This window comes from Lutra lutra, chromosome 5, assembly GCF_902655055.1.
Source record: "Lutra lutra chromosome 5, mLutLut1.2, whole genome shotgun sequence".
Lineage (NCBI taxonomy): Eukaryota > Metazoa > Chordata > Mammalia > Carnivora > Mustelidae > Lutra > Lutra lutra.
Genome location: NC_062282.1, coordinates 76,796,856 through 76,818,972, shown reverse-complemented (window position 1 = coordinate 76,818,972; position 22,117 = coordinate 76,796,856). Strand labels below are relative to the sequence as shown.

General features: G+C 40.0%; 1 protein-coding gene across 6 annotated transcripts in view; it reads left to right on the top strand.

Moving 5' to 3' along the window:
* Positions 1 to 22,117, top strand: part of KLHL3 (kelch like family member 3) — a 302,089-nt gene that overhangs the window by 110,042 nt on the left and 169,930 nt on the right. Inside the window, exons 8-9 of one of the 6 annotated variants that reach the window (XM_047729683.1) lie at positions 1,055 to 1,175; positions 17,405 to 17,568. The exons of the other annotated variants lie outside the window; for them this stretch is intronic. The gene's annotated coding sequence lies outside the window, so the exon portion shown is untranslated. The remainder of the gene's footprint in view (positions 1 to 1,054; positions 1,176 to 17,404; positions 17,569 to 22,117) is intronic. 6 annotated transcript variants of the gene reach the window in all.

Below are 22,117 nucleotides of genomic sequence, written 5' to 3'. Positions count from 1 at the left end.
ATTATAAAAAGGGGCAGAAAATATTTGAAAAAGAACAAATAGAGCTTCAAGAAATGATAAGTATATAACCTAAAAAAAATTCAGCTTAACAGTTTGACAGAAGATTGATCAAAGCTTAAGAGAGAATTAGTGAACTAGAACGTAGATCTGTAGATACTACCAGGAATGCTTTTAAGAGAGACCAAAAAAAGATGGAAAACACATAAGTGGAATTAAGATGTATGGTGGATAGAGTAAGAGGATTTATTCATTTAGTTGGGATTACATAAGAAAAGTTGAGAAAGAATGGGGCAGAGGCAATATTTGAAGATGTAATGACTCTTTTAGAATGAATTAAAGAATCCCAAATAGTATCAATAAAAAGAAATCTACCCAAGTCATATTACAGAAACTACAAAAATAGACAAAGAAAACAAAATCTCAGAAGCACCAGAGGAACAGAGTGGATGACTTCAAAGGAGCAGTAGTTGGGTTAATAGTTAACTTCCTAACAGCAACAATGCAAATCAGGTGATAGTGGAATGGTATCTTGAAAGGGCTCACATAAAATATCTGCCCATGTAGAACTGGAATTAAAGATATCTTTCATGAATGAGGGTGAAAGAATAATAGACAAAACCTGATAAACTGAAAGCCGAGAGAGTTGATCTCTAGCAGATGCTACCTATAGGAAATTCTGAAGAGTGAACTTGAGACAGAAGGAGAGTGATCCTTGAGGGAGGAGCTGATGTGCAAGAAGGAAAGAAGAGCAAAGAAGGTGGCAAGTATATGGGTAGACACTGTAAAGCCAGCAATAATAATGTCCCAGTGTGGTTAAATAAGTAAAATGCACACCAGTAACAACAGCCATGATTTAATCTGGGAGGGGTCTAGTGCATTTTAAAAGATCCTCATATCACCTGAAAATAGTTGGTAAAGATGCTCTCTAGCTTTGGCTTTGGTAGAGTAAATATGCACACAGTTGTTTCTAGGGTAACTACTACAAGAGGTAGAACCAGTGCATTATTTCCAAACCAGTCCATGAAGAAAAGGAATGATAAAATACTGTTGGCAGGTGGAAGTTTGTCAAAACAACAAGGATGGCTTTCAGGTTTCTAAATTTGGCAATGAGGTGGATGAGAATACTCTTCACTGAAGTAGACAACAGGAGGAAGAGGAAGTGTGGAAGGAGGACGGTGAGTTCCCTGTGTGGGACAAGTTGAATGTGAGGTGTTTGAGGGACTACTGAGTGGGGATGACCAGGAGGCAGCTGTTGAGTATTCTCAGGGAGGCACAGGGCCGAGGCAGGGTTTTTGTTGTTGTTGTTGTTGTTGTTTTTTTTTTTTTTTTTTTTTTTTACCTTTTTGTTTGGTTTTGGGAGCTTCTTTATTTTTTAAATTAATTATTTTATTAACATATAATGTATTATTTGCCCCAGGGGTACAGGTCTGTGAATTGTCAGAATTACACTTTTCACAGCACTCACCAAAGCACATACCAGCCCCAATGTCCATAATCCAACCCCCCTCTCCCTACCCTCCTCCCCTCAGCAACCCTCAGTTTGTTTTATGAGAATAAGAGTCTCATATGGTTTGTCTCCCTTCCGATCCCATCTTGTTTCATTTTTTCCTTCCCTATCCCCCACGACCCCCCGACTCTGCCTCTCAAATTCCTCATATCAGAGAGATACTGTGATAATGGTCTTTCTCTGGTTGACTTATTTCGCTCAGCATAATACCCTCTCGTTCCATCCATGTCGTTGCAAATGGCAAGATTTTATTTCTTTTGATGGCTGCATAGTATTCCATTGTATATATATACCACCTCTTTATCCATTCATCTCTTGATGGCCATTTAGGTTTTTTTCACAGTTTGGCTATTGTGGAGATTGCTGCTATAAACATTGGGGTGCACGTGCCCCTGCAGTTCCCTACATTTATATCTTTAGGGTAAATACCCAGTAGGAACCTCCATGCTGTTTTCCAGAGTGGCTGCACCAGCTTGCATTCCCACCAACAGTGTAGGAGGGTTCCCTTTCTCTGCATCCTTGCCAGCATCTGTCGTTTCCTGACTCGTTAATTTTAGCCATTCTTACTGGCATGAGGTGGTATCTCATTGTGGTTTTGATATGTATTTCCCTGATGCCAAGTGATATGGAGCACTTTTTCCTGTGTCTGTTGGCCATCTGGATGTCTTTGCAGAAATGTCTGTTCATGTCCTCTGCCCATTTCTTGATTGGATTATTTGTTCTCTGGGTGTTGAGTTTGATAAATTCTTTATAGATTTTGGATACTAGCCCTTTATCAGATATGTCGTTTGCAAATCTCTTCTCCCATTCTGTCAGCTGTCTTTTGGTTTTGTTGACTGATTCCTTTGCTCTGCAAAAGCTTTTGATCTTGATGAAGTCCCAATTTTTGCCTTGCTTCCCTTGCCTTTGGCGATGTTCCTAGGAAGAAGTTGCTGTGGCTGAGGTTGAAGAGGTTGCTGCCTGTGTTATCCTCAAGGATTTTTTTTTTCTCCTCAAGGATTTTGATGGGTTCCTGTCTCACATTGAGGTCTTTTATCCATTTGAGTCTCTTTTTGTGTGTGGTGTAAGGAAATGGTCCAGTTTCATTCTTCTGCATGTGGCTGTCCCATTTTCCCAACACCATTTGTTGAAGAGACTGTCTTTTTTCCATTGGACATTCTTTCCTGCTTTGTCAAAGATTAGTTGGCCATAGAGTTGAGGGTCTATTTCTGGGCTCTCTATTCTGTTTCATTGATGTATGTGTCTGTTTTTGTGCCAGTACCATACTGTTTTGATGATGACAGCTTTGTAATAGAGATTGAAGTCTGGAATTGTGATGCCACCAACTTTGGCTTTCTTTTTCAACATTCCTCTGGCTATTAAGGGTCTTTTCTGGTTCCATATAAATTTTAGGACTTTTTGTTCCATTTCTTTGAAAAAAAATGGATGGTATTTTGATAGGGATTGCATTAAATGTGTAGATTGCTTTAGGTAGCATAGACATTTTCACAATATTTGTTCTTCCAATCCATGAGTATGGAACGCTTTTCCATTTCCTTATGTCCTCCTCAATTTCTTTCATGAGTACTTTTCTAGTTTTTGAGTACAGATTCTTTGCTTCTTTGGTTAGGTTTATTCCTAGGTATCTTATGGTTTTGGGTACAATTGTAAATGGAATTGACTCCTTAATTTCTCTTTCTTCTGTCTTGTTGTTGGTGTATAGAAATGCAACTGATTTCTGTGCATTGATTTTACATCCTGACACTTTACTGAATTCCTGTATTAGTTCTAGCAGTTTTGAAGTGGAGTCCTTTGGGTTTTCCACATAAAGGATCATATCACCTGCAAAGAGTGAGAATTTGACTACTTCCTTGCCGATTTAGATGCCTTTTATTTCTTTCTGTTGTCTGATTGCTGAGGCTAGGACTTCTAGTGCTATGTTGAATAGCAGCAGTGGTAGTGGATATCCTTGCTGTATTCCTGACCTTAGGGGAAAAGCTGTCAGTTTTTCCCCATTGAGAATGATATTTGGTATGGGTTTTTCATAGATGGCTTTGATGATATTGAGGTAGGTACCCTCTATGCTTACACTGTGAGGAGTTTTGATCAAGAAAGGATGCTGTACTTTGTCAAATGCTTTTTCAGCATCTATTGAGAGGATCATATGGTTCTTGTTCTTTCTTTTATTAATGCATTGTATCACATTGATTTGCAGATGTTGAACCAACCTTGAAGCCCAGGAATAAATCCCACTTGGTTGTGGTGAATAATCCTTTTAATGTGCTGTTGGATCCTGTGGGCTAGTATTTTGGTGAGAATTTTTGCATCTGTGATCATCAAGGATATTGGTCTGTAATTCTCCTTTTTGATGGGGTCTTTGGTTTTGGGATCAAGGTAATGCTGACCTCATAAAATGAGTTTGGAAGTTTCCTTCCATTTCTATTTTTTGGAACAGTTTCAGGAGAATAGGTATTAATTCTTCTTTAAATGTTTGGTAGAATTCCCCTGGGAAGCCATCTGGCTCTTGTTTGTTGGGAGATTTTTTTTTTTTTTTGACTATTTTAATTTTTATTTTTTCAGCATAACAGTATTCATTATTTTTGCACCACACCCAGTGCTCCATGCAAATCCGTGCCCTATACAATACCCACCACCTGGTGCCCCCAACCTCCCACCCCCCACCCCTTCAAAATTCTCAGATCGTTTTTCAGAGTCCATAGTCTCTCATGGTTCACCTCCCCTTCCAATTTCCCTCAACTCCCTTCTCCTCTCCATCTCCCCTTGTCCTCCATGCTATTTGTTATGCTCCACAAATAAGTGAAACCATATGATAATTGACCCTCTCTGCTTGACTTATTTCACTCAGCATAATCTCTTCCAGTCCCGTCCATGTTGCTACAAAACTTGGGTATTCATCCTTTCTTTTTTCTTTTCTTTTTTTTTTTTTTTAAGGCTTTATAAACATATATTTTTATCCCCAGGGGTACAGGTCTGCGAATCGCCAGGTTTACACACTTCACAGCACTCACCATAGTACATACCCTCCCCAATATCCATAACCCCACCCCCCTCTCCCAACCCCCTCCCCCCATCAACCCTCAGTTTGTTTTGGGAGATTAAGAGTCACTTATGGTTTGTCTCCCTCCCAATCCCATCTTGTTTCATTTACTCTTCTCCTACCCCCTCAACCCCCCATGTTGCATCTCCTCTCCCTCATATCAGGGAGATCATATGATAGTTGTCTTTCTCCGATTGACTTATTTCGCTAAGCATGATACCCTCTAGTTCCATCCACGTTGTCGCAAATGGCAAGATTTCATTTCTTTTGATGGCTGCATAGTATTCCATTGTGTATATATACCACATCTTCTTTATCCATTCGTCTGTAGATGGACATCTAGGTTCTTTCCATAGTTTAGTTATTGTAGACATTGTTGCTATAAACATTCGGGTGCACGTGCCCCTTCGGATCACTACATTTGTATCTTTAGGGTAAATACCCAGCAGTGCAATTGCAGGGTCATAGGGTAGTTCTATTTTCAACATTTTGAGGAACCTCCATGCTGTTTTCCAGAGTGGTTTCACCAGCTTGCATTCCCACCAACAGTGTAGGAGGGTTCCCCTTTCTCCGCATCCTCGCCAGCATCTGTCATTTCCTGACTTGTTAATTTTAGCCATTCTGACTGGTGTGAGGTGATATCTCACTGTGGTTTTGATTTGTATTTCCCTGATGCCGAGTGATATGGAGCACTTTTTCATGTGTCTGTTGGCCATCTGGATGTCTTCTTTGCAGAAATGTCTGTTCATGTCCTCTGCCCATTTCTTGATTGGATTATTTGCTCTTTGGGTGTTGAGTTTGCTAAGTTCTTTATAGATGTTGGACACTAGCCCTTTATCTGATATGTCATTTGCAAATATCTTCTCCCATTCTGTCAGTTGTCTTTTGGTTTTGTTGACTGTTTCCTTTGCTGTGCAAAAGCTTTTGATCTTGATAAAATCCCAAAAGTTCATTTTTGCCCTTGCTTCCCTTGCCTTTGGTGATGTTCCTAGGAAGATGTTGCTGCGGCTGACGTCGAAGAGGTTGCTGCCTCTGTTCTCCTCGAGGATTTTGATGGATTCCTTTCTCACATTGAGATCCTTCATCCATTTTGAGTCTATTTTTGTGTGTGGTGTAAGGAAATGATCCAATTTCATTTTTCTGCATGTGGCTGTCCAATTTTCCCAACACCATTTATTGAAGAGGCTGTCTTTTTTCCATTGGACATTCTTTCCTGCTTTGTCGAAGATGAGTTGACCATAGAGTTGAGGGTCTATTTCTGGGCTCTCTATTCTGTTCCATTGATCTATGTGTCTGTTTTTGTGCCAGTATCATGCTGTCTTGATGATGACAGCTTTGTAATAGAGCTTGAAGTCCGGAATTGTGATGCCACCAACTTTGGCTTTCTTTTTCAATATTCCTTTGGCTATTCGAGGTCTTTTCTGGTTCCATATAAATTTTAGGATTATTGTTCCATTTCTTTGAAAAAAATGGATGGTACTTTGATAGGAATTGCATTAAATGTGTAGATTGCTTTAGGTAGCATAGACATTTTCACAATATATATTCTTCCAATCCAGGAGCATGGAACATTTTTCCATTTCTTTGTGTCTTCCTCCATTTCTTTCATGAGTACTTTATAGTTTTCTGAGTATAGATTCTTAGTCTCTTTGGTTAGGTTTATTCCTAGGTATCTTATAGTTTTGGGTGCAATTGTAAATGGGATGGACTCCTTAATTTCTCTTTCTTCTGTCTTGTTGTTGGTGTAGAGAAATGCAACTGATTTCTGTGCATTGATTTTATATCCTGACACTTTACTGAATTCCTGTACAAGTTCTAGCAGTTTTGGAGTGGAGTCTTTTGGGTTTTCCACATATAGTATCATATCATCTGCAAAGACTGATAGTTTGACTTCTTCTTTGCTGATTTGGATGCCTTTAATTTCCTTTTGTTGTCTGATTGCTGAGGCTAGGACTTCTAGTACTATGTTGAATAGCAGTGGTGATAACGGACATCCCTGCCGTGTTCCTGACCTTAGCAGAAAAGCTTTCAGTTTTTCTCCATTGAGAATGATATTTGCGGTGGGTTTTTCATAGATGGCTTTGATAATATTGAGGTATGTGCCGTCTATCCCTACACTTTGAAGAGTTTTGATCAGGAAGGGATGCTGTACTTTGTCAAATGCTTTTTCAGCATCTATGGAGAGTATCATATGGTTCTTGTTCTTTCTTTTATTAATGTGTTGTATCACATTGATTGATTTGCGGATGTTGAACCAACCTTGCAGCCCTGGAATAAATCCCACTTGGTCGTGGTGAATAATCCTTTTAATGTACTGTTGGATCCTATTGGCTAGTATTTTGGTGAGAATTTTTGCATCTGTGTTCATCAAGGATATTGGTCTGTAGTTCTCTTTTTTGTTGGGATCCTTGTCTGGTTTTGGGATCAAGGTGATGCTGGCCTCATAAAATGAGTTTGGAAGTTTTCCTTCTATTTTTATTTTTTCGAACAGTTTCAGGAGAATAGGAATTAGTTCTTCTTTAAATGTTTGGTAGAATTCCCCCAGGAAGCCGTCTGGCCCTGGGCTTTTGTTTGTTTGGAGATTTTTGATGACTGTTTCAATCTCCTTACTGGTTATGGGTCTGTTCAGGCTTTCTATTTCTTCCTGGTTCAGTTGTGGTAGTTTATATGTCTCTAGGAATGCATCCATTTCTTCCAGATTGTCAAATTTGTTGGCGTAGAGTTGCTCATAGTATGTTCTTATAATTGTCTGTATTTCCTTGGTGTTCATTGTGATCTCTCCTCTTTCATTCATGATTTTATTTATTTGGGTCCTTTCTCTTTTCTTTTTGATACGTCTGGCCAGGGGTTTATCAATCTTATTAATTCTTTCAAAGAACCAGCTCCTAGTTTCGTTGATTTGTTCTATTGTTTTTTTGGTTTCTATTTCATTGATTTCTGCTCTGATCTTTATGATTTCTCTTCTCCTGCTGGGTTTAGGGTTTCTTTCTTGTTCTTTCTCCAGCTCCTTTAGGTTAGGGTTAGGTTGTGTACCTGAGACCTTTCTTGTTTCTTGAGAAAGGCTTGTACCGCTATATATTTTCCTCTCAGGACTGCCTTTGTTGTGTCCCACAGATTCTGAACCGTTGTGTTTTCATTATCATTTGTTTCCATAAATTTTTTCAATTCTTCTTTAATTTCCTGGTTGACCCATTCATTCTTTAGAAGGATGCTGTTTAGTCTCCATGTATTTGAGTTCTTTCCAAATTTCCTCTTGTGATTGAGTTCTAGCTTTAGAGCATTGTGGTCTGAAAATATGCAGGGAATGATTCCAATCTTTTGATACCGGTTGAGACTTGATTTAGGACCAAGAATGTGATCTATTCTGGAGAATGTTCCATGTGCACTAGAGAAGAATGTGTATTCTGTTGCTTTGGGATGAAATGTTCTGAATAGATCTGTGATGTCCATCTGGTCCAGTGTGTCATTTAAGGCCTTTATTTCCTTGTTGATCTTTTGCTTGGATGATCTGTCCATTTCAGTGAGGGGAGTGTTAAAATCCCCTACTATTATTGTATTCTTGTCGATGTGTTTCTTTGATTTTGTTATTAATTGGTTTATATAGTTGGCTGCTCCCACGTTAGGGGCATAGATATTTAAAATTGTTAGATCTTCTTGTTGGACAGTTCCTTTGAGTATGATATAGTGTCCTTCCTCATCTCTTATTATAGTCTTTGGCTTAAAATCTAATTGATCTGATATAAGGATTGCCAATCCTGCTTTCTTCTGATGTCCATTAGCATGGTAAATTCTTTTCCACCCCCTCACTTTAAACCTGGAGGTGTCTTCGGGTTTAAGATGAGTTTCTTGTAGGCAACATATAGATGGGTTTTGTTTTTTTATCCATTCTGATACCCTGTGCCTTTTGATTGGGGCATTTAGCCCATTAACATTCAGGGTAAGTATTGAGAGATATGAATTTAGTGCCATTGTATTGCCTGTAAGGTGACTGTTATTGTATATTGTCTCTGTTTCTTTCTGATCTACTACTTTTAGGGTCTCTCTTTCCTTAGAGGACCCCTTTCAATATTTCCTGTAGAGCTGGTTTGGTATTTGCAAATTCTTTCAGTTTTTGTTTGTCCTGGAAGCTTTTAATCTCTCCTTCTATTTTCAATGATAGCCTAGCTGGATATAGTATTCTTGGCTGCATGTTTTTCTCATTTAGTACTCTGAATATATCATGCCAGCTCTTTCTGGCCTGCCAGGTCTCTGTGGATAAGTCTGCTGCCAATCTAATATTTTTACCATTGTACGTTACAGACTTCTTTTCCCGGGCTGCTTTCAGGATCTTTTCTTTGTCACTAAGACTTGTAAATTTTACTATTAGGTGACGGGATGTGGACCTATTCTTATTGATTTTGAGGGGGGTTCTCTGAACCTCCTGAATTTTGATGCTTGTTCCCTTTGCCATATTGGGGAAATTCTCTCCAATAATTCTCTCCAATATACCTTCTGCTCCCCTCTCTGTTTCCTCTTCTTCTGGAATCCCAATTATTCTAATGTTGTTTCGTCTTATGGTGTCACTTATCTCTCGAATTCTCCCCTCGTGGTCCAGTAGCTGTTTGTCCCTCTTTTGCTCAGCTTCTTTATTCTCTGTCATTTGGTCTTCTATATCACTAATTCTTTCTTCTGCCTCATTTATCCTAGCAGTGAGAGCCTCCATTTTTGATTGCACCTCATTAATAGCTTTTTTTATTTCAACTTGGTTAGATTTTAGTTCTTTTATTTCTCCAGAAAGGGCTTTTATATCTCCCGAGAGGGTTGCTTTAATATCTTCCATGCCTTTTTCAAGCCCGGCTAGAACCTTGAGAATCGTCTTTCTGAACTCTATATCTGACATATTACCAATGTCTGTATTGATTAGGTCCCTAGCCTTTGGTACTGCCTCTTGTTCTTTTTTTTGTTGTGAATTTTTCCGCCTTGTCATTTTGTCCAGATAAGAGTTTATGAAGGAGCAAGTAAAATACTAAAAGGGTGGCAACAACCCCAGGAAAATATGCTTTAGCCAAATCAGAAGAGATCCCAAATCGTGAGGGGGGAGAAAGGGGATAAAAAGGGGTTCAAAAAGAAAAAAAACAAAGAAACTATTTAAAAAAAGAAAGCCGATAAAGAAAAAATATAAAAAGAGGAAAAAATATATATATATTAGATAAACTATTTAAAAAACGTTAAAAAAGAAAACGGTAAAAGTTAAAAAAATTTAGCAGAAGAAGAGAAAAAGAAAAAAAAATTGAAAAAGAAAAAAAAATTAAATTAACTGCAAGGCTAAAAAATCATGGGGAGAAAGCCATGAGTTCCGTGCTTTGCTTTCTTCTCTGGAATTCCGCCGCTCTCCTTGGTATTGAAACTACACTCCTTGGTAGGTGAACTTGGTCCTGGCTGGGTTTCCCATTGATCTTCTGGGGGAGGGGCCTGTTTTAGTGATTCTCAAGCGTCTTTGCCCCAGGCGGAGTTGCACCGCCCTTACCCGGGCCGCGCTGAGTAGCTGAGTAATCCCCTCGGATTTGCTTTCGGGAGCTTTTGTTCCCTGAGCGCTTTCTGTAGAGTCCAGAGGACAGGAATGAAGATGGCGGCCTCCCTGTCTCCGGCCCGGAGGAGCCGAGAGCCCGGGGCCCCACTCCTCAGTGTGCCCTCAGAGAACAGCGCCCAATGACTCCCGTCACCCTGGCCTCCGGCTGCGCTCCGAGCTGACCGAGCCTGCGACCGGTTCAAGGCAACCCCAAGCTGAGAGTCACTCCTCGGCTCTGTCTCTGTAGCCGGCTCCCCGTTCTAATACCGGTAAGCTCTGCAACACTCAGACACCCCCAATCCTTCTGCGACCCTCCGGGACCTGAGGCCGCGCTGACCCCGCCTGGGCTTCACCCCAGTTAAGCCTCTGGAGCGATGTCCCTCAGCGGAACAGACTTTTAAAAGTCCTGATTTTGCTCCGTTGCTCCGCCGCTCGCCGGGAGCTGGCCCCTCCCCCCGCGGTCTATCTTCCCGTCGCTTTGGATTCACTTCTCCGCCAGTCCTACCTTTCAGATAGTGGTTGATTTTCTGTTTCTAGAATTGCTGTTCTTCTTCTCTTCAATCTCCCGTTGGATTTGTAGGTGTTTGCAATCTTTAGATAAGCTATTTAGCTGATCTCCCACTACCCGAAGTAGTCTCACCCTGCTACTTCTCCGCCATCTTGACTCCTCCCCCCCAAGTTTTCTATATCTCCCTGATTCAGTTTTGGTAGTGTATACATCTCTAGGAATGCATCCATTTCTTCCAGATTGTTGTTTGCTGGTGTATAGTTGCTCATAATATGTTCTTGTAATTGTATTTCTTTGGTGTTGGTTGTGATTTCTCCTCTTTCATTCATGATTTTCTTCATTTGAGTCCTTTAATTTTCATTTGTTTTTGTGAATTTCCTGGTTGACTCATTCATTCTTTAGTAGGCTGCTCTTTAGCCTCCATGTATTTGAGTTCTTTCCAACTTTCCTCTTGTATTTGAGTTCTAGCTTCAGAGCATTGTGGTCTGAAAATATGCAGGGAATGATCCCAATCTTTTGGTACTGTTTGAGACCTGATTTATGACCCAGGATGTGATCTATTCCAGCGAATGTTCCATGTGCACTAGAGAAGAATGTGTATTCTGTTGCTTTGGGATGGAATGTTTTGAATATATCCGTGATGTCCATCTGGTCCAGTGTATCATTTAAGGCCTTTATTTCCTTGTTGATCTTTTGCTTGGATGATCTGTCCATTTCAGTGAGGGGGTTGTTAAAGTACCCTACTATTGTATTGTTGTCGATTTGTTTCTTTGATTTTGTTATTAATTGGTTTATATAATTGGCTGCTCCCATGTTAGGAGCATAGATATTTAAACTCATTAGATCTTCTTGTTGGACAGACCCTTTAAGTATAATATAGTGTCCTTACTCATCTCTCATTATAGTCTTTTACTTAAAATCTAATTTATGTGATATAAGGATTGCTACCCCAGCTTCCTTTTGATGTCCATTAGCATGGTAAATTGTTTTCTAGCCCTCACTTGAAATCTGGAGGTGTCTTTGGTTCTAAAATGAGTTTCTTGTAGACAGCATATCAATGGGTTTTGTTTTTTTGTCCATTCTGATACCCTGTGTCTTTTTATTGGGGCATTTAGTCCATTTACATTCTGGGTAACTATTGAAAGGTAAGAATTTAGTGTCATTGTATTGCCTGTAAGGTGACTGTTACTGTATATTGTCTCTGTTCCTTTCAGGTCTACTACTTTTAAGCTCTCTCTTTGCCTAGAGGACCCCTTTCAATATTTCCTGTAGGGCTGGTTTGGTGTTTGCAAATTCCTTTAATTTTTGTTTGTCCTGAAGCTTTTTATCTCTCCTTCTATTTTCAGTGATAGGCTAGCTAGATATAGTATTCTTGGCTGCATACTTTTCTCATTTAGTGCTCTGAATATATCATGCCAATTCTTTCTGGCCTGCCAGGTCTCTGTGGATAGGTCTGCTGCCAATCTAATATTTCTACCATTGTATGTTATAGGGTTCTTATTCTGAGCTGCTTTCTGGATTTTCTCTTTGTCACTAAGACTTGTAAGTTTTACTATTAGATGATGACCCATTTTTATTGATTTTGAGGGGGGTTCTCTGTGCCTCCTGGATTTTGATGCTTGTTTCCTTTGACGTATTAGGGAAATTCTCTACTATAATTTGCTTCTGTATACCTTCTGCCGCTCTCTCTTTCTTTTTCTTCTGGAATCCCAATTCTTCTTCTTCTTCTTTTTTTTAAAGATTTTATTTATTTATTTGACAGACAAGTAGGCAGAGAGGCAGGTAGAGAGAGAGAGAGAGGAGGAAGCAGGCTCCCTGCTTGAGCAGACAGCCTGATTCGGGGCTCAATCCCAGGACCCTGCGATCATGACCTGAGCTGAAGGCAGAGGCTTTAACCCACTGAGCCACCCTGGCACCCCTTGGAATCCCAGTTATTCTAATATTGTTTTGTCTTATGGTATCACTTACGTCTTGAATTCTCCCTTAATGGTCCAGTAGTTGTTTGTCTCTCTTTTGCTCAGCTTCTTTATTTTCTGTCATTTGGTCTCCTATTTATCATTTTCTCTTCTGCTTCATTTGTCCTAGCAGTAAGAGCCTCCATTTTTTATTGCACCTCATTAATAGCTTTTCTTTTTACTTCAAGTTGGTTAGATTTTAGTTCTTTTATTTCTCCAGAAAGGGCTTTTATTTCTCCAGACAGGTTTTCTCTAGTATCTTCCATGCCTTTTTCAAGCCCAGCTAGCACTTTGGAATCATCGTTCTGAACTCTAGTTCTGACATATTACCAATGTCCGTATTGATTGGGTCCCTAGCTGTTGTACTGCCTCTTGTTCTTTTTTTTTTTTTTTTTTTTTTTTTTGTGGTGAGTTTTTCTGCCTTGTCATTTTATCCAGATAAGAATATAAGAATGAGAGAATAAAATACTAAAAGGGTGGCAGAGGCCCAGAAAAATGTACGCTATCCAAATCAGAAGAAACCCAGAACCAGGGGGAGAAGGAAGGGGGAAAAAAGAAATAAAAATGAAAAAAATATAAAATATAAAAAATATGTATATATTAGAATGGTGAGTAGAACATAGCCATCCACTTGATTTTGCGTGTATTCTGGTCCCTTTTAGGAAACTCTCTCTCAAAATTTTAAAGAAAGAAAAACATATATATATATATATACAAAAATATGAGTAAACATGTGAAGGGATGGCATATGACTGTAAAGATGAAAATTTAAAAAAATTCTAGAAAAGGAATTGATAAGATAATTTGGTTGGAAAAAGAAAAAAAGAAGAGACATTGTGATCAGGCTGGAGACTAGAATAAAGCCAAGTGCTAGATTTACGGTATATTTTGATCTTTTAGAGGAAATTGTATCCCAAAATTTTAAAGAAAAAAAACCTATATGTATACAAAAAAGGTTAAATACAATGAAGGGATAAAATATGAGTATAACTGAAGATTTTAAAAGATTTTTTAAAAAAAAGTTATTGTTAAGATAAACTAGTTTAAAAGTGCCGAAAGAAGAATGAGGAAAAGTTAAAAGAAATAGAATAAGAAAAAAGGTAAAATAAAAAAATTTAACTTTGCAAGACTAAAGGATCATGGTGAAAAAAGCCATGAATTCTATGTGTTGCTTTCCCCTAGCTCGGGAGTTCCACCATTCTGGTAGATCGGTGAACTTGGTCTTGGCTGGATGTTCTTGCTGATCTTCTAGGGGAGAGGGGCCTGTTGCAGTGATTCTCCATTGTCTTTTCCCAAGGCGGAATTGCACCACTCTTGCCAGAGGCCAGGCTAAGTAATCTGCTGAGGTTCGCTCTCAGTAGCTTTTTTTACCTGAACACTTTCTATACAGCTTTGGAGGTCGGGAATGAAAATGGCAGCCTCCCAGTCCCCAGCCTGGAGGAGCCAAGCCCTGGGGGCCCCACTCCTTAGTGCGCCCTCAGAGAAAAGCAGTCAATCCCTCCTATCTCCCTGGTCTCTGGCTACGCTCTGTGCTCACCTGGCCTGTGACTGAGCGTTTCTTTCTGGTATGTGGCCCTGTTTGGAGTCTCCAAACCCAGTAGATTCTTGCCGCACACTACCGCACCACTCCTCCCGGAGGAGGAAGGAGGGGGTCTCTCCATATCTGCCACTTGTGGGGGTCACTGCTCGAAGAGCAGTGGCCAGACTGTGCCTTGGATCATGGTTTAAGGTAACCCCAAGCTGAGAGTGCACTGTTTGTCTCGGTCTCTGTAGTCGACTTACCCACTCCGATACCTGGGGGCTCTACCACACTCAGACACTCCCGGCCTTTCTATGACCCCGTGGGATATGTGACCACACTGTCCCTGTGAGGGCTCTACCCCCGCTCAGCTTCTGGAGGGATGTCCCTTAATGGAGCAGACTTCTTAAAAGTTCTGATTTTGTGCTTGATTGCTCCACTGCTTGCTGGGAGTCAGCCCCTCCCATCATGGTCTATCTTCCCATCGTTTTGGATTCACTTCTCTGCACGTCCTCCCTTACAGAAAGTGGTCAATTTTCTGTTCCTAGACTTGCCGCTCTTCGCCTCTTCTATCTTCTGTTGAGTATGTAGGTGATTGGAATGGTTTGATAACTATCGAGCTGAACTCCTGGGACCCGATGGCATTTCAGTCTGCTATTCCTCTGCCATCTTGCTTCGATCCTTGGGAGCTTCTTCTTAAGTTTATTTATTTTTTTTCTTCTTAAGTTTAAAGTGATTCTTAGTATTTTCCTCAACTTACAAGTTTGCTTAACTGTTTTGAGTTAATCTTGGCTCCACTGTCTTCGTACACATTTTTAACAGATTTTTCCAGTATCACCTGGAGCAAAATTGTGAAATTGATGTCTCTGGAAGCCTTTTTAAAAAGTAAAGTGCTTTTCTGCTATAAAAAGATTGAGTTTGTCCTCCCTACCTCCCCCCATCTCTAAAGGGCTGGATTTTTCCAAGTATAAGAAGAGTTGTGTTTTGGTTTTTATTTTCTGGATTTTTTTTTTAACTGTATTTAAGAATTTATTTTCTACTCTTCTCTGCCATCTGGTGGCTTGTGAATGGAACATTGCATTTGGAAGGAAAACAAAGAATTGGAGCTATTTTGAGATATGTAACTTACTGAAGAAAAGCAATATATGGTTGTATGTGTTTAACTTTGAAACTACCAAATCACAGCAGTAGTTTTGGGGCACAGAAATTTGTCTGTCTGTGGTATTTTCTGGATTTCGTACCCACTCTTCTCTTTATCTCCTGTGTCCTGCTTCACCTTCTAGAATTTTTGACCTCCTGTGTAGTGCTAAGGAAACTGAGTAATCAAAGTTACAAATTCCCTTTTGCATTTAATTAAAGGCTTGTTGGGTTTATGATATGTATGAGTGGTCTCCTTTAGTTTCCATTTGGACATCATCTCCTCTGCTATCTCTGTAACACCTTGTACCAGGCAGAAAAACAACCTCCACAAAGATGTCCATATCTTTATCCCCAGACCTGTGAATGTGGTACCTTATGTGGCATAATGTGCTTTTAGGTAAGATTAAGGCCAACGACCTTAAGAGAGGGAGACTATTGGGGTTATCTGGGTGGGTATGGTTTAATCATATCGGCCCCTCTCCCTGTTGTAGTCAGAGAGTCAGAGAAAGGGGACTGAGGAGAGAGATCCAAGATGGGAGTGAGAAAAAAACACCCAGAAATTTGAAGTGTGAAAGAATCTAGACTGGCTTTGTAGATGAAGGGAGGGGGCTATGAGCCAGGGAGTGTGAGTGGCCTCTAGAAAGAAACCTTCTCTCTGCTATAGCCTCCAGAAAAGATTGCAGCCTTATTAACAGCTTAATTATAGCCTAGTGAAACTGGTGTCAGACTTCTTACATATGAAAGTGTAAGATAATAAATTTGTGTTGTTTTAAGCCACTGGGTTTGATGTAATTTGTTATGACTAAGATAGAAAACACCCCATGTTTTGTTAGAATTGGGTCTGGAGGCCTGGATTGGGAGGAGTGCAGAGCTAGCTTGAATTTGATCTAGTGGCAAACCTAGAGAATTGGTTGTTAATAAACTAGTTTCTTCAGCAAGTTTTTTTTTTTTTTTTAAAGATTTTATTTATTTGACAGAGAGAGATCACAAGTAGACAGAGAGGCAGGCAGAGAGAGAGGGAGGGAAGCAGGCTCCCTGCTGATCAGAGAGCCCGATGCGGGACTCGATCCCAGGACCCTGAGATCATGACCTGAGCCGAAGGCAGCGGCTTAACCCACTGAGCCACCCAGGCGCCCCTCTTCAGCAAGTTTAATGATGCTTCTCTCTTTCCAAGTTATGTTGTGACCCTGTAAGAACCCATCTATCCTATTATTTTCACCCTCCTCTGTTTCCGGACTGTGTTGCTGCTTCCTTTTTCAACGTATCCCTCCTCTTTTCTTGACTAAAGGCAGGAGTTTGAAATAGATTTGCTTATCATGTGAGGGCGAGTTCACAGTCCTTGACAATGAAAGTCTCATAATTTAGTGGGGGAAACTGACAAGTAAACAAATACTGCAAATCTGTCTGATAAAAGCAATAATAAGAGTGAGCATGGGATAGAGGCCTCTACCTGGCCAACAAATTCAGGGTGCTGATTGATTCTTTTAATTCATTATCACAGATCATAACTGAGAACTCCAGATTTTCTGGAAATACTCCTAAATTTCCCAGCAATCTTAGATTCATCCCGCCATTCTCAGAAACAGCTCTTTCTCCTCTCTCTCCACAAGCTTTCTTCATTCCTCTTTCTGGTGGCTTAAAATATGTCCACAGGGCGCCTGGGTGGCTCAGTGGGTTAAGCCGCTGCCTTCGGCTCAGGTCATGATCTCAGGGTCCTGGGATCGAGTCCCACATCGGGCTCTCTGCTCAGCAAGAAGCCTGCTTCCCTCTCTCTCTCTCTCTCTCTCTGCCTTCCTCTCCGTCTACTTGTGATCTCTCTCTGTCAAATAAATAAATAAAATCTTAAAAAAAAAAAAAAAAGAAAAAAAATAAAATATGTCCACAAGTTCTTTAATAATCTTCCTTTCCAGAAGTGGAGCTTAAGTCCCCTCCCCCTTGAATATGGGCTGGACCTGGTGATTTGTTTCAAACAAACTAATACAGCAGAAGTGACTCTCTCTCTCCTCCCCCCTCCCATATATGTGAAATCATCACATTGTATGCTTTTAATATATTAAATTTTATTTGTCAATTATACCTTAACAAAACTGGAAGAAAAAGAAATGACTATGTATGACTTCTGAGACTAGGTCATAAAAAGCATTGTGGCTTCCCTTGCTCTCTGTAGCTCTGTAATCACTCACCCTGAAGGAAGCCAACTACCATGTAAAAAGCTTCTCAATGGAGGGGGCCTCATGGCAAGGATGAGGTCAAAGGCCAAAAGCCTTGTGGGTGAGCAGTCTTGGAAGCAGATCCTCCAGCCCTGGCTGACATCTCGATGACAACCTCTGACAAACCCTGAATCCATCACCCAGGTAAGTCATCTGCGAATACCTGATTCACTGAAACTGTGAGATAGTAACTGTTTGTTGTTTTAAGCTGTTGAGTTTGGGGGGTAGTTGGTCATAAGTAACTACTACAGATCTTGGTACTTGAAAGTGGAATTCCTTTATAATAAACCAAAAAAATTAAAAAATTTTGGAAAGAAGCAGTAGGCAGAAGCTGAAAGGACTTTGTGGAAAATGTTAAGAGAAAAATTGAAGCATCTTGAAGAGCCTGTGAGAAGAAGCTTCATGGCTTTTCAGGAGACCATGGGTGAAAGCTTAAGGGAAAGTAACAAAAATATTACTGGAAATGGAAGGAAAGGGGATCCTTTTTGTGTAGAAGTGGAAAGTTTAGCAACACTGCCAGCTGTGTTCATGTGGAAAGTAGCAAATATCCATAAAGAACTGGGTGGTTTAGGTAAAGAAATTGCCAGGTGGGATGGTAAAGCTGCTGCCTGGCTTCTTCTTAAAGTCTCTGCTTATGGTAAAATGTTGAGAGAAGAGAGAGATCTGTTAAAGAAAAGTTGGTTAAACACAAAGGGACCAGGAATTATTAGTCTAAAAATTTCCCAGCATCTTCAGAAAGCAAATGAAGCTAAATTTAAGAACTGGCTTCTGGGCAAAGATGAAAATCCAGGAAACTGTGAGGAAAACATGATCTTCTGAGCTGCTAAGTTTTGGGGAGATGATTTTGTTTTATAGAAATGGGATTGATAGACTTTGTCATCCTTACTCGAAGTTGATCACTTCGCTTGAGACTCTGTGGAGAAACTAGCAGCCCTTTCTCATTTTCCCAATGCTGTGTGTGATGTGCCAACGTGTGTGTCTGGGTGCTCTGCTTCCTTCCCAATGAAATGAATACATGCCAGCCTTTCCATTAGTGCTTTCCAATCCATCTACATTTCAAGGACTTTATTTAAACAACAGACCTTCGCTCTCTTTCATTGTCAGTTTCTCCCACTGTATTGATTCATTCTCATCAACAAACATGCTCTATTATCTGTCATCTTATGAAAACAAACCCTCATTTTATTCCATATCCCTCTCTCGCCATCACCCCATCTCTGCAGCCCTTTACAAGAAAACTTCTTTGATGCTACTTCATTTGTCATTCCCCTTCAGTCCACCCCTTTTGTCTTCTGTCTCCATCATTCAGCTAAAAATTTGTTGGTTTGCATCACAAATCACCTTCATCCTACCCAAGCCACTGGTCTCTCTTCTAATCTTAGCTGACCTCTCAGCAGTATTTGCTTTAGGTAACGTCTCCCTTGTAATTTTTTTTAAGGGCTTTATTGAAATATAATTTACATACTATATGGTTCACCAGTTTAAATCATATAATACAGTGTTTTTAGTACATTCACAGGATTGTGTAGACATCACTACCATCTAGTGTTAACACATTTTTGTCCCCCCTAAAAGAAACTGTATACTTACTAGTAGTCACTCCTCATTTCCCCTTCCTCCTCTCTCCCAGCCCAACACAACCACTAATCTGCTTTCTGTTTCTGTAGATTTGCCTCTTCTGGACATGTCTGATAAAGGGAGTCCTATAATATCTGGTCTTTTGTGTCTGACTTCTTTTACTTAGGTGAATGTTCTCAAAGTTCATCCAGGTTGTACCATGTACCAATATTTCATTCCTTTTCATTGCCAAATAATATCCCATAATATGCCACATTTTATTTATCCATTCACCAGTTAATAGACATTTAGGTTGTTTCCACTTTGGGGTGGAATCATAATAATGATGCTCTGAATATTTTATGTTTAACTTTTTATTTGGACATATGTTTTCATTTCTCTTGAAAAAAATCCCTAGGAGTGGGATTGCTGGCTCATATGGTAACACTATGTTTAGCTTTTCAAAGAACCTCCAGACTGTTATCCAAAGTGGTACACCATTTCACATTCCCACCAGCAATGTACGAAGGCTCCAATTTTCCCATATCCTTACTAATGTTTGATTGTTTATCTTTTATATTATAGCAGTCTCCTATAGACTGAATGTTTATATCTTCCCTCAGATTTGTATATGGAGACCCTAATTCCCAGTGTGATGGCATTTGGTGGTAGAGTCTTTGGAGGTAATTAGGATTTGTATAGGTCATGAGGGTGGAGTCGCCATGATGGGCTTGCTTCTCTTATAAGAAAATGAAGAGATCAGGCCCTCTCTTTCTCAGCCATGTGAGGGAAGAGGGCCCTCACCAAGACCCTGACCGAGATGGCACCTTGATGGCAGAATTCTAGCCTCCAGAATCAGAGAAATAAATTTCTTTTGGTTAGGCCACCCAGTCTATGGTATTCTGTTACAGCAGCCCTCATTTGCGGAACACTTCCCTGTTTGGGCTTCTAAGACATTACAATTTCCTACTTTTTTTCCTTTCTCACTTGCTGCTCTTTCTCAGTCTCTTTCATGTGTTTACCTCATCTTCCCCTTCATTCTCCTTTTCTTCCACCAAGGTATTAAATGTGGGAATGCCCTAGGGCTCTGTCTTTTTTTTCTCTCATTCATTTATTTTTTTTTTATTATGTTTTGTTAGTCACCATGCAATGCATAATTAGTTTTTGATGTAGTGTTCCATGATTCATTGTTTGTGTATAACACCCAGAGCCCAGGGCTCTTTCTTGGGATATCCTCTTTAAACACTATTACCATGTCATTTTGTCTTGTGTCTTTAAATACTATGTGAAAATTGCTTCCAAATGTCTATCTTTAGCTCTCGCACTTCCCTTATGTGTGTACCCCTCTATCCAGTTGTTTACTTAATCACTCTTCATAGATGTCTAATGGGGATTTCAGACTTAACATGTCCAAAACAAAACTCGTGGTTTTCACCCATGGAGAACTGCCTCCTCTCCCAGTCTTAAAAATTTCAGTAAATGGAATTCCTGTCCACCTTGTTGCTTAAGTCAGAAGCCTGGGAGCCATTCTTGATTCCTCCTGTTTTCCTATACCCTATATCAAGTCCCTCAGCAAGTTTCTTTTAACCGTGCCCACCTTAGTGTATTTGAATTTATCTACTTTCTTTCATTTCTACGAGCTTAGTCCTAGACATCATTATCTGTTCCCTGGACTACTGTGGTAGACCTCAGTTCATTTCCTTGCCTCTATTCTGCAGTCCATGGTTCATAGAGTAGCCAGTTATCATATAAATTTTAAGATATCACGTTACTTCCTTGTTTAAAATACTTCATTTATTTCTGTTGCTCTTAAAATTGCTCTTAAAATCTACATTTGTTTATTCTTCTCCCACCCCCTCAACCCCCCATGTTGCATCTCCTCTCCCTCATATCAGGGAGATCATATGATAGTTGTCTTTCTCCGATTGACTTATTTCGCTAAGCATGATACCCTCTAGTTCCATCCACGTCGTCACAAATGGCAAGATTTCATTTCTTTTGATGGCTGCATAGTATTCCATTGTGTATATATACCACATCTTCTTTATCCATTCGTCTGTTGATGGACATCTAGGTTCTTTCCATAGTTTGGCTATTGTAGACATTGCTGCTATAAACATTCGGGTGCACGTGCCCCTTCGGATCACTACGTTTGTATCTTTAGGGTAAATACCCAGCAGTGCAATTGCTGGGTCATAGGGTAGTTCTATTTTCAACATTTTGAGGAACCTCCATGCTGTTTTCCAGAGTGGTTGCACCAGCTTGCATTCCCACCAACAGTGTAGGAGGGTTCCCCTTTCTCCGCATCCTCGCCAGCATCTGTCATTTCCTGACTTGTTAATTTTAGCCATTCTGACTGGTGTGAGGTGATATCTCATGGTGGTTTTGATTTGTATTTCCCTGATGCCGAGTGATATGGAGCACTTTTTCATGTGTCTGTTGGCCATCTGGATGTCTTCTTTGAAGAAATGTCTGTTCATGTCCTCTGCCCATTTCTTGATTGGATTATTTGTTCTTTGGGTGTTGAGTTTGCTAAGTTCTTTATAGATTTTGGACACTAGCCCTTTATCTGATATGTCATTTGCAAATATCTTCTCCCATTCTGTCAGTTGTCTTTTGGTTTTGTTCACTGTTTCCTTTGCTGTGCAAAAGCTTTTGATCTTGATAAAATCCCAATAGTTCATTTTTGCCCTTGCTTCCCTTGCCTTTGGTGATGTTCCTAGGAAGATGGTATTAGGAGGGAGACAAACCATAAGTGACTGTTAATCTCACAAAACAAACTGAGGGTTGATGGGGGGAGGGGGGTTGGGAGAGGGGGGGTGGGGTTATGGATATTGGGGAGGGTGTGTGCTATGGTGAGTGCTGTGAAGTGTGTAGACCTGGCGATTCGCAGACCTGTACCCCTGGGGATAAAAATATATGTTTATAAAAAATAAAATTTAAAAAAATTTAAAAAATTAAAAAAAAAGGTAAAGGAAAAAAAAAGATTTATTTATTCATTTATTTATTTGACAGACAGAGATCACAAACAGGCAGAGAGAGAGAGGGAAGCAGGCTCCCTGCTGAGCAGAGAACTCGATGTGGGGCTCGATCCCAGGACTCTGAGATCATGACCTGAGCTGAAGGCAGAGGCTTT